The sequence below is a fragment of the Sarcophilus harrisii genome, unplaced genomic scaffold (assembly GCF_902635505.1).
Source record: "Sarcophilus harrisii unplaced genomic scaffold, mSarHar1.11, whole genome shotgun sequence".
In the NCBI taxonomy this organism is placed as follows: Eukaryota; Metazoa; Chordata; class Mammalia; order Dasyuromorphia; family Dasyuridae; genus Sarcophilus; species Sarcophilus harrisii.
The window spans coordinates 1-12305 of record NW_022290858.1 but is presented as its reverse complement, the minus strand read 5'-3'; the positions used below and the strand labels follow the sequence as shown (position 1 = coordinate 12305).

Below are 12305 nucleotides of genomic sequence, written 5' to 3'. Positions count from 1 at the left end.
CTAGTGAAGGAGTTCGGGGCAAGAGCCGAGGAATCTGCACCATGTCTGGGAATCCCAAGACCTTCAGCCCTTGCAGATGACTGATATAGGCCAACCTTTCAGTCGTTTGTGGTAAAGAACTTGCATTGGCCATCAACCAAGGAAAACTGAACCGTCTCTTATTCAGGAGTTCAAAAAGCATTCTAGAAGTAGAGAAATTTTGGAAGTGAAACTTAGAAAGATAATTGAAAGTGTCTTGAAAGTGTCTCTCCAATTACTTCTCTGGAGAATCGGTGGCCATTCTATGGATTTTCCGTTGATTGCCAATTCAGAACATTTTTCCAAAGTTTTAGCCATCCCAAAAAATTTGTGAGCAATTTCTTCCATGGGGTAATTTTCCCAATGGAAAGTGTCCATCTAGCAGGGATCCAAAATATCCTTTTGGTTAATCTAATTCCTCATCTAACCAAATTTTGGGGGAGAGGGAAATGATTAAAAATGGATGGGTCCTTGACGTGGGACTCCAAATTCTAATGGGACCATTCCCATTTGGGAGGAAGGGATATAAAGAAGTTTCTTTGTTGGACTGTCCCAATTTCTTATTGGTAGGGGCTTGTTTGGAGAAGACACAAAGTCCAATTCTTTTGTGTGAAAAGGGGAGGGTTTGAGTGTTAATTTGTGGAAGCCTGAGGTTTCTTAGCAACTATGCGCACCTTTCAAAGACATCATGTTCCACGGCTAGTTTATATTTCCTTAAGTTTTGTTTTAGTAAAGGAGAGTTCTGGGAGCCCGCCTCACCCAGAACTGGTGAGTTTATTGCCCCTTTGTAAATTGGAAAACCTGGATGCCTCTTTAGGCAGGATGGACCTCCTCCAGATCCCAGGGGCCTCCTATGTTTTGGAGTGCCCGTTGGGGGTGTCCTCGGGGTTTAGGGAGGATGTTCGGTGGTTTTGTATGGACTGTTTCCTGGGGTGGATTGCTACCCAATCTGAGTGGTAAAATTGAGGTGGGGTTGGATACATTTGCAGGCAAGGAAATGGATTCCCACCAATTTGAGGGGGCAGAAAACCCAACCTTTTTATTGCTAGGGTGAAGGAGTTCCAAAGGGGTAGAGCCGAGGAATCTGCCTATGTCTGGGAATCCCAAATGACCTTCAGCCCTTTTAAGATGACTATATAGGCCAACCTTTCAATCGTTTGTGGAAAGAACTTGCATTGCCATCAACCAAGGAAATCGAATTGTCTCTTTTCAGGAGTTAAACAAAGATTAGAAGTAGAGAGAATGGAAGGAACAATTAGAAAGATAATTGAAAAGTGTCTTGGTGTTCTCCCAATTACTGCTCTGGCAGAGAATCGGTGGCCATTGATGGGATTTTCCAAAGTTGATTGGCCAATTCAGACATTTTTAAAGCTTTAGCCATCCAAGAAATTTTACTTTCTTCCATGGGTTATTCCCAAGTAAAAGGGTCCATCTAGCCGGCATCCAAAAATATCCTTGGGTTAACCAACCCTCATTAACCAAACTTTGGGGAGAGGAAATACAAAAAAAAGGATTGTCCTGACGGGATTCCAAATTTAATAACCATCCCATTTGGGAGATGAAGGGCATATAAAGGTTTCGAGGATTGGTCCCAATTCCTTCCGGGTTGGGGTTTTGAGAAACAAAAGTCCAACCTTTTAAAAGAGGGGAGAGGTCAGGTTTTGAGTGTAATTGTGGGCCTTAGAGGTTTTTAACATGACTAAGGCACCTTTCAAAGCACATCATTTCTATTATTGCTTATTTTTTTCCGTTTTTGTTTTAGGAAAAGGGAGTTCCTGCAAGAGGCCCGGGCCTCAAGAACTGGTGAGTTTACTGCCCCTTTGTAAATTGATACAACCTGGATGCCCTTTAGCTAGGGATGGATCTCCTCCAGATCCCAGGGGCCTCCTATGTTTTCTGGAGTGCCCGTTGAGGGGTTCCTGGGGTTTAGGGAGGATGTTCCTTGGGGCCTTTGTTGGGGCGGACTGTTTCCCGGGGTGACTGCTACCCAGTCTGAGGGGTAACAATTGAGGTGGGGTGGATAATTTGGCAAGGATGGAAATGGATTCTGCAAAATTTCCGAGGGGGCAGGAAAAACCCAACCTTTTTATTGCTAGGTGAAGGAGTTCGGGGAAAGGGTAGAGCCAGAGCAAATCTCCTATGTCTGGGAATCCTAACCTTTCAGCCCTTTACAGATGACTGATAAGGCCAACCTTTCAGTGTTTGTGGAAAGAATTTGTTATTCCCTAAGGAAATCGAATTCGGCTCTTTCAGGGAGTTAAAACAAAGCATTTTAGAAGTAGAGAAATTAAGGAAAACTTGAAAGATAATTGAAAGTGTCTTTGAAAGTGTCTCCAATTACTGCTCTGCAGAAACTGGGTTATTCGATGGATTTTCCAAAGTTGATTGGCCAATCAGACATTTTTAACAGTTTTAGCCATCCCAAAAATAATGGAGAATTTTTCCTGGGGCTATTTCCAAGGTGGGAAAGTGTCCATCACGGCATCCAAAAATCCTTGGGAAACTAATTTCATCTATACCAAATCCCGGGGAGAAATGATTAAAATGGATGGTTCCTTTGACGTGGACCCAAATTCCAAATGGGACCATTCCCATTTGGGAGATGAAGGGGCATATAAAGAATTTTCGTATAGACTGTCCCAATTCCTTAGCTGGTGGGGTTTGGTTTGGAGAAACAAAAGTCCAATTCCTTTGTAAAAGAGGGAGAGGTTCAGGTTTTGAGTGTAATTGTGGAAGTTTGAGGTTTTTAACGACTATTGCACCTTTCAAAGCACATCATTTCCAGGCTATTTTATTTTTTTCCGTTTTTGTTTTAGATAAAGGAGGTTGTGGCAGACCCTTCAAGAACTGGTGAGTTTACTGCCCTTTGTAAATTGGATACAACCCATGCCTTTCTAGCTAGGGATGGATCTCCTCCAGATCCCAGGGGCCTCCTGTTTTCTGGAGTGCTCCAGTTGGGGGCCTCGGGGGCCTAGGGAGGATGTTCGGGCCCTTTGTTGGCTTTACTGCTTCCTGGGCTGACTGCTACCCAATCTGAGGGTAAAATTGAGGTGGTGGTTGGATAATTTGGGCATGAAATGGATTCGCAAACCAATTTCAGAGGGGGCAGAGAAACCCAATCCATTTTATTGCTAGGTGAAGGAGTTCGGGGGCAAGGGTAGAGCCGGAGCAAATTCCTGGCACTAATGTCTGGGAACCCAATGACCCCCAGCCCTTAAGATGACTATAAGGGCCAACCTTCGTGTTTGGTAAAGAATTGGGTTTAATCACCAACAAATCGAACTTCCTTATTCAGGAGTTCAACAAAGATTTAGAAGTAGAGAGAACTTTGGAAGTGAACACCTTAGGAAAGATAATTGAAAGTTCTTGAAAGTGTCTCTCCAATTACTGCTCTCCAGAGAATCGGTGGCCATTCGATGAGGATTTTCCAAAGTTGATTGCCAATTCAGACATTTTTCCAAAGTTTTAGCCATCCCAAAAATAATGTGACAATTTCTCCCATGGCTATTCCAAGGTGGAAAAAGTGTCCATCAAGCAGGCATCCAAAATATCCTTATTAACTAATTCCTCATCTAACCAAATCCTTGGGAGAGAAATGATTAAAATGGCATGGTGTCCTTGACGTGGGACCCAAATTTAATGGGAACCATTCCCATTTAGATGAAGGGGCATAAAAGAAGGTAAGACTGTCCCAATTCCTTAGCTGGTAGGGTTTGGTTTGAGAAGACACAAAGTCCAATTCCTTTGTGCAAAAAGGGGAGAGGGCCAGGGTTTTTGAGGTAATTTCCGGGAAGCCTAGAGGTTTCTTTAGCATGGATTATGCCACCTTTCAAAGCACATCATGTTCCAGGCTATTGCTTTTTTTCTTTGTTTTGTTTTAGATAAAGGAGGTTCGGAAGAGCCTGCCTCACCAGAACTGGGTGGGAGTTTACTGCCCCTTTGTAAATTGGATACTTCGTGATGCCTCTTCTAGCTAGGATGGGTCTCCTCGATCCCCAGGGGCCTCCATGTTTTCTGGAGGCCTCCAGTTGGGGGGTCCCCGGGACCCAGGGAGGGATGTTCTGGGCCTTTTAAGGCATTGCTTCCTGGGCTGGACTGTTACCCAATCTGAGTGGTAACAATTGAGGGTGGTTTTGATATGTTTTGAGGGCATGAAAATGGATTCTTGCACCAATTTCAGAGGGGGGCAGAGAAACCCAATTCCATTTTATTGCCAGGGTGAAGGGTTCCAAAGGGGTAGAGCCGAGCGAATCTGCACTATGTCTGGGAACCCTTGACCTTCAGGCCCCATAGATGACTGATAAGGCCAACCTTCAGTCGTTTGTGTAAAGAACCTTGCATTGCCATCACCAAGGAAAATCGAACTGTCTCTTATTCAGGGAGTTCAACAAAGCATTCTAGAAGTAGAGAGAATTTGGAAGGAACACTTAGAAAGATAATTGAAAGTGTCTTGAAAGTGTTTCCCTCCAATTACTGCTCTGCAGAAAACCGGTGGCCATTGATGGGATTTTCCAAAGTTGATTGGCCAATTCAGAATTTTTTCCAAAGCTTTTAGCCATCCAAGAAATAATGTGGAGAATTTCCTCCCTGGGGGTTATTCCAAGTGGAAATTGTCCATCTAGAAGGCATCCAAAATAACCTTAATAATTCCCTTTCATCTACACCAAATCCGGGGAGAGAAAATGATTAAAAATAGCATGGTGTCCTTTTGACGTGGACCTAAAATTCTAAAATGGGGGACCATTCCCATTTGGGAGATGAAAGGGATAATTAAAGTTTTATAGACTGTCCCAATTCCTTAGCTGGTAGGGCTTTTGTTTGGAGAAGACACAAAGTCCCAATTTCCTTTTGTGGGCAAAAAGAGTGGAGAGGGTCAGGTTTTGAGTGTAATTGTGGAAGCCTAGAGGTTTTTAGCATGACTATAACCTTTTCGGCACATCATGTTCCAGGCTATTCGGGTTTTTCCTTCGTTTTTTTTTAGATAAAGTTGGAGAGGCGTTCCGGGAGCCCGCCCTCATCCCAGAATTGGTGAGTTTACTGCCCCTTTGTAAAATTGGAACAACCTGATGCCTCTTTCTAGCTAGGATGGATCTCCTGATCCCAGGGGCCTCCTAGGGTTTTCTGGAGTTCTCCAGTTAAAGGGTTCCTGGACCTAGGGAGGATGTTCCTTGTGGCCTTTGTATGGTTTTGCCTGGGCTGACTGCTACCCAATCTGAGTGGTAAAATTGGAGGTGGTTTTGATAATTTTGCAGGAAAGGAAATGGATTCTTGCACCAATTTCAAAGGGGCAGAGAAACCCAATCCATTTTATTGGTAGGTGAATGAGTTTGGGGCAAGGGTGAGCCAGAGCGAATCTGCACTATGTCTGGGAACCTAATGACCTTCAGGGCCTTTAAGATGACTGATATAGGGCCAACCTTTCAGTCGTTTTGTAAAGAATTTGCATTGCCATCACCAAGGAAAATCGAATCCGGTTCTTTATTCAGGGAGTTCAACAAAGCATTCTCGAAGTAAAGAAACAAAGTGGAAAACTTTGAAAGAAATTGTAAGTGTCTTGAAAAAGGCTTCCAATTACTGCCTGCAGAGAATCGGTCCATTGATGTGGGTTTTCCAAAGTTGATTGCCAATTCAGACATTTTTCCACAACTTTTAGCCATCCCAAGAAATTGTGAGAATTTCCATGGGGGCCATTCCAAGGTAAAGTGTCCATCTGGGGCATCCAAAAATCCTTGGGATTATCTAATTCCCTCATCTATACACCAAAACCTTTCGGGGAGAAAAATTAAAAAATAGCATGGTTCCTTTGATGGGACCCAAATTCCCAATGGGACCATTCCCATTTGGGAGATGAAGGGCATATAAAGGTTTTGTATAGACTTTCCCAATTCCTTAGCTGGTAGGGGCCTGGTTTGGGAGAAGACACAAAGTCCACCCTTGTGTGCAAAAGAGGGGAGAGGTTAGGGTTTTGAGGTAATTGTAAGCCTGAGGTTTCAAATGACTATTCGCACCTTTCAAAGCACATCATGTTCCACGGCTATTGCTTATTTTTTTTTTCTGTTTTTGTTTTAGATAAAGGGAGAAGGTCGGCAGAGCCCGCCCATCCAGAACTGGTGAATTATCCCTTTGTAAATTGGATAACAACCTGATGCCTCTTGTAGCTAGGGATGGATCTCCCTCCAGATCCCAGGGGCCTCCTATGTTTTCTGGAGTGCTCCAGTTGGAGGTGTCCCGGGTGCCTAGGGAGGAGGAACGGCCTTTGTAAGGGGATCCTTCCTGGGGTGATGCTACACAGTCTGGGGTAACAATTGAGGTGGCGGTGGATACATTTGCAGGCATGAAATGGATTCTGCACCACTTCGAGGGGGCAGAAAACCCAATCCGTTTTATTGTTAGTGAAGGAGTTCGGGAAAGGTAGAGCCAGAGCGAATTCTTCATGTCTGGGAATCCCAAGGACCTTTCAGGCCCTTACAGAGGACTGATATAGGCCAAACCTTTCAGTCGTTTGTGGGAAAAGAACTTCTTCCATCACCAAGGTAAATGAATTCGTCTCTTGTTCAGGAGTTCAACAGCATTCTAGAAGAGAGAAACTTGGAAGTGAACACTTAGAAAGATAATTGAAAGTGTCTTGAAAGTGTCTCTCCAATTACTTCTCTGAGAGAATCGGTAATTGATGTGGATTTTCCAAAATTGATTGCCAATTGAAACATTTTTCCCAACAGCTTTTAGCCATCCCAAGAAATAAGAAATTTCCTCCCATGGGGCTATTCCAAGATGGAAAGTGTCCATCTAAGGCATCCAAAAGATCCTGATTAACTAATTTCATCTACACCAAACCTTGGGGGAGAGAAATGATTAAAAAATAGCATGGTGTCCTTGACGTGGACCCAAATTCCAAATGGGACCATTCCCATTTGGGAGATGAAGGGGCATATAAAGAAGTGTCGTATAGACTGTCCCAATCCCTTAGCTGGTAGGGCTTTGGGTTTGGAAGACATTAAAGTCCAATTCTTTGTGTGAAAAGAATGGGAGAGGTTGGGTTTTGATTGTAATTGTAGTTTAGAAGTTTCTTAGAAGGACTATGCGCAACTTTCTTCAAAGCACATTCATGTTCCACGGCTATTGCTTATTTTCCTTTCTGTTTTTGTTTTAGATAAAGGGAGAGTTCCTCGGCAGAGCCCGCCTCACCCAGAACTGGGTGAGTTTTACTGCCCCTTTTTAAATTGAATACAACCTGATGCCTCTTCTAGCTAGGATGGATCTCCTCAGATCCTAGGGGTCTCCTTTGCATTCTGGAGTGCTCCAGTTGGAGGGTGTCCTCGGGAGGCTAGGGAGGATGTTCTGTGGCCTTAGTATGGCTTACTGCTTCCTGGGCTAACTGCTACCCAATCTGAGTGGTAACAAATTGAGGTGGTGGTGGATACATTTGCAGGGCATGAAATGGATTCTGCACCAATTTCAGAGGGGGCAGAGAAACCCAATCCATTTTTATTGCTAGGTGAAGGAGTTCCAAAGGGTAGAGCTGGAGCGAATTGCACTCTGTCCAACCCAATGACCTTCAGCCCTTACAGATGACTGATATAGCCAACCTTCAGCCGTTTGTGTAAAAGAAATTGTATTGCCATCACCAAGGCAAATGAATCCGTCTCTTATTCAGGAGTTCAAAAAGATTCCTAGAAGTAGAGAGAACTTGGAAGTGAACACTTAGAAAGATAATTGAAAGTGTCTTGAAAGTGTCTCTCAAATTACTGCTCTGCAGAGAATCGGTGGCCATTTGATGTGGATTTTCCAAAGTTGATTGCCAATTCAGACATTTTTCCACAGGTGTTAGCCATCCCAAGAAATAATGTGAGCAATTTCTCTCCATTGGGGCTATTCCAAGGTGTATAGTTTCCTTCCAGCAGGCATCCAAAATATCCTTGGGATTAACTAATTCCTCATCTACACCAAATCCTTGGGGAGAGAAATGATTAAAAAATAGCATGGTGTCCTTGATGTGGACCCAAATTCCTAATGGGACCATTCCCATTTGGGAGATGAAGGGGCATAAAGAAGTTTGTTAAGACTGTCCCAATTCCTTAGCTGGTAGGGCTTGGTTTGAGAAGACACAAAGTCCAATTCTTTTGTGCAAAAGAGGAACAGGTTTTGAGTGTAATTGTGGAAGCCTAGAGGTTTCTTAGCATGACTATTCGCACCTTTCAAAGCACATCATGTTCCACGGCTATTGCTTATTTTTTCTTCTGTTTTTGTTTTAGATAAAGGAGAGGGCGTCGGCAGAGCCCGCCTCATCCAGACCTGGTGAGTTTACTGACCCTTTGTAAATTGGATACAACCTGATGCCTCTTTAGGCTAGGGATGGATCTCCCTCCAGATCCCAGGGGCCTCCTTGGGTTTTCTGGAGTGCTCCAGTTGGAGGGGTGTCCCGGGGCCTAGGGAGAATGTTCCTTGGGCCTTTGTAAGGCGGACTGCTTCCCCTGGGCTGACTGCTACCCAGTCTGGAGTGGTAAAAATTGAGGGTGTTGGATCATTTTCCAGGCATGAAATGGATTCTGCAAATTTTCAAGAGGGGGCAGAGAAACCCAATCCATTTTTTATTGCTAGATGAAGCTGTTCAAAAGGGTAGAGCCGGGAGCGAATCTGCACCTGTCTGGGAATCCCAATGACCTTTAGCCCTTCAGATGACTGATATAGGCCAACCTTTCAGTCGTTTTGGAAGAACTTATTATCACCAAGGCAAATCGAATCCGTCTCTTATTCTGGAGTTCAACAAAGCATTCTAAAGAGAAAGGGAAGTGAAACTTAGAAAGATAATTGAAATGTCTTGAAATTGTCTCTCCAATTACGAGGAACGGGCCATTCGATGTGGATTTTCCAAAGGTTAATTCGACATTTTTCCACAGGTTTGATCCCAAAAATAATGGAGCAATTTCTTCCATTGGGGTATTCCGGTAAAGTGTCCATCCAGGGCATCCAAAATATCCTTGGGATTAACTAATTCCTCTCACACCAAATCCTTGGGGAGAAAATGATTAAAAAATAGCATGGTGTCCTTGATGGGACCCAAATTTAATGGGACCTTCCCATTTGGGAGATAAATAAAGAAGTTTCGATCTGTCCAATTCCTTTTAGCTGGTGGCTTGGGTTTGGAGAAGCACAAAGTCCAATTGTTCAAAAGAGTGAGGGTTTTTTATGTAATTGTGGAAGTAGGGTTTCTTAGCATGACTATTGCACCTTTCGACACTGTTCCATTGCATTGCTTTTTTTTCTTCTGTTTTGTTTTGATAAAGGAGGTGCGTCGGCAGAGCCGCCCATCCAGAACTGGTGAGTTTACTGCCCCTTTGTAATTGGATACAACCCGATGCCTCTTGTAGCTAGGGATGGATTCCTCCAGATCCCAGGGGCCTTTGTTTTCTGGAGGCCCGTTGGGGGTGCCTCGGGCCTAGGAGAATTTTTGCGGCCTTTGTAAAGGCGGATGTTCCTGGGCTGCTCACCCAGTCTGGTGGAACAATTGAGGTGGTGTTGGATACATTTGCAGGCATGAAATGGATTCTGCACCAACAGAGGGGGGAGAAACCCAACCATTTTATTGCTAGTGAAGGAGTTCGGGGGGAGAGCCGGAGCGAATCTGCACTATGTCTGGGATTCCCAATGACCCGCCTTAAGATGACTGATATAGGCCAACCTTTCAGTCGTTTGTAAAGAACTGCATTGCCATCAAAGGCAAATGAACCGTCTCTTATTCAGGAGTTCAACAAAGCATTCTAGAAGTAGAGAGAACTTGGAAGTGAAATAGAAAGAAATTTGGAAGTGTCTTGAAAGTGTCTTCCAATTACTCCTGCAGAGAATCGGTGGCCATTCGATGTTTTTCCAAAGATTGCCAAAGACATTTTTCCACAGCTTTTAGCCATCCAAAAAATAAGTGAGCAATTTTCCCCATGGGGCTATTCCAAGGTGGAAAGGTCCTCTAGAGGCATCCAAAATAACCTTGGGAATAACTAATTATTCATCTACACCAAACCGGGGAGAGAAATGATTAAAAAGCATGGTGTCCGCGGGACCCAAATTCCCAAAGGGACCATTCCCATTTGGGAGATGAAGGGGCATATAAAGAAGTTTCGTATAGACTGTCCCAATTCCTTAGCTGGTAGGGCTTGGTTTGGAAGACAAAGTCCAATTCTTTGTGTGCAAAAGAGGGAGGTCAGGTTTTGAGGTAATTTGTGGAACCTAGATTTTTTAGCATGACTATGCGCACCTTTCAAAGCACATCATGTTCCACGGTAGCATATTTCCTTTCTGTTTTGTTTTAGAAAAGGAGAGTTCGTCAAGAGGCCCGCCCACCCAGAATTGAGTTTACTGCCCCTTGTTAATTGGATACAACCTGATGCCTCTTCTAGCAGGATGGATCTCCCCGATCCCAGGGGCCTCCATGCTTTCTGGAGTGCTCCAGTTGAGGGGCCTGGAGGCCAGGGAGGATGTTCTTGGGCCTTGTATGGCTTACTGTTTCCTGGGTTGACTGTTACCCAATCTGGTGGTAACAATTGATGTTGTGGTTGATAATTTGCAGGATGAAATGGATTCTACCAATTTCAGAAGGGGCAGAAACCCAACCATTTTATTTATGAAGGAGTTCGGGGCAAGGGTAGAGCCAGAGCAATCTGCACTATGTCTGGGAACCCAAGCCCTTCCGCCCACAGATGACTGATATCGGCCAACCCAGTCGCTTGTGTAAAGAACTTGTTGCCATCACCAAGCAAATCGAACCGTCTCTTATTCGGAGTTCAAAAAGCATTCTAGAAGAGAAGAACTTGGGTGAACATTGAAAGAAATTGGTGTCCTGAAAGTGCCTTCCAATTACTCCTAGAGAATCGTTGACCATGATGGGATTTTCCAAAGTCGATTGCCATTTTAGACATTTTTCCACAGCTTTTAGCCATCCCAAGAAATAAGGTGAGAATTTTCCATGGGGCTATTCCAGGGTGGAAAATTCCATCTAACATCCAAAATAACCTTGGGGAATAATAATTATTCATCTGCCAAATCCTCGGGGAGAGAAATGATTAAAAAATGCATGGTGTCCTTTTGATGGACCCAAATTCAATGGGACCATTCCCATTTGGGAATGAAGGGGCATATAAAGAAGTTTCATAGACTGTCCCAATTCCTTAGTGGTAGGGCTTGGGTTTGGAGAAACAAAAGTCCAATTCTTTGTTTGAAAAAGAGTGAAGGAGGCGGGTTTTGAGGTAATTTGGAAGTAGGGTTTCTTAAGACTATGGCACCGTCAAAGCCCTGTTCTTTACTTTTCTTATTTCCTTTCCTTTTTTTTTTAGATAAAGGAGAGTTCGTCAGCAGAGCCCCCTCAGCCAGAATTGGTAGTTTACTGCCCCTTTTTTAAATTGGATACAACCGTCCTTTCTAGCTAGGATGGATCTCCTCCAGATCCCAGGGGCCTCCTATATTTTCTGGAGTGCTCCAGTTGGAGGATATCCGATGGTGCCTAGGGAGGATGTTCTGCAGCATTTATAAGGCGGACTTCTTCCTGGGCTGACTGCTACCCAGTCTGAGTGGTAACAATTGAGGTGGTGGTGTATAGATTTGCAGGCATGAAATGGATTCTGCACCAATTTCAGAGGGGGCAGAGAAACCCAACCATTTTATTGCTAGGTAAGGAGTTCGGGGGGGTGAGCGGGCGAATTGAACTCTGTCTGGGAATCCAATGACCTTCAGCCCTTAGATGACTAATAGGCCATCCTTTCAGTCGTTTGTAAAGAACTTGCATTGCCATCACCAAGGCAAATGAATCCATCTCATTAGGGTTCAAAAAGCATTCTAGAAGAAGGAAAGGAATAACACTGAAAGATAAAAAGTGTCTTTAAAGTGTTTCCAAACATTTGCAGAAATCGGTTTAATTCGATGGGATTTTTCAAAGTTGATTCAATTCAGACATTTTCCAAAGCTTTTAGCCATCCCAAGAAAAAGGCTTTCTCCCATTGGGGTATTCCAAGGTGAAATTCCATCCGAGGCATCCAAAATATTTGGGATTAACTAATTTCATCACACCAAATCCTTGGGAAAAATGATTAAAAAATAGCATGGTGTCCTTTGAGGATACCAGGGACCATTCCCATTTGGGAGATGAAGGGGGCATAAAGAGGTTTCGTTCCCCACCTTGTTAGGGTTGGTTTGGGAGAAACAAAAAGTCCAATTCTTTTGTGTGCAAAAAATGGGAGGGTCGGTTTTATGAATTGTGGAAGTAGAGGTTTTTAATGACTATTGCACTATTCAAAGAATAT

At 43.8% G+C, this 12305-nt stretch overlaps 1 long non-coding RNA gene across 1 annotated transcript; it reads left to right on the top strand.

Annotated features, from left to right (window-relative positions):
- The first annotated feature begins 763 nt into the window (after window positions 1-763).
- Window positions 764-11414, top strand: LOC116420410. The gene is made up of 3 exons (XR_004230720.1): window positions 764-786; window positions 8271-8313; window positions 11343-11414. It is a non-coding gene; the product is annotated as an uncharacterized LOC116420410 (long non-coding RNA).
- The last annotated feature ends 891 nt before the right edge of the window (window positions 11415-12305 follow it).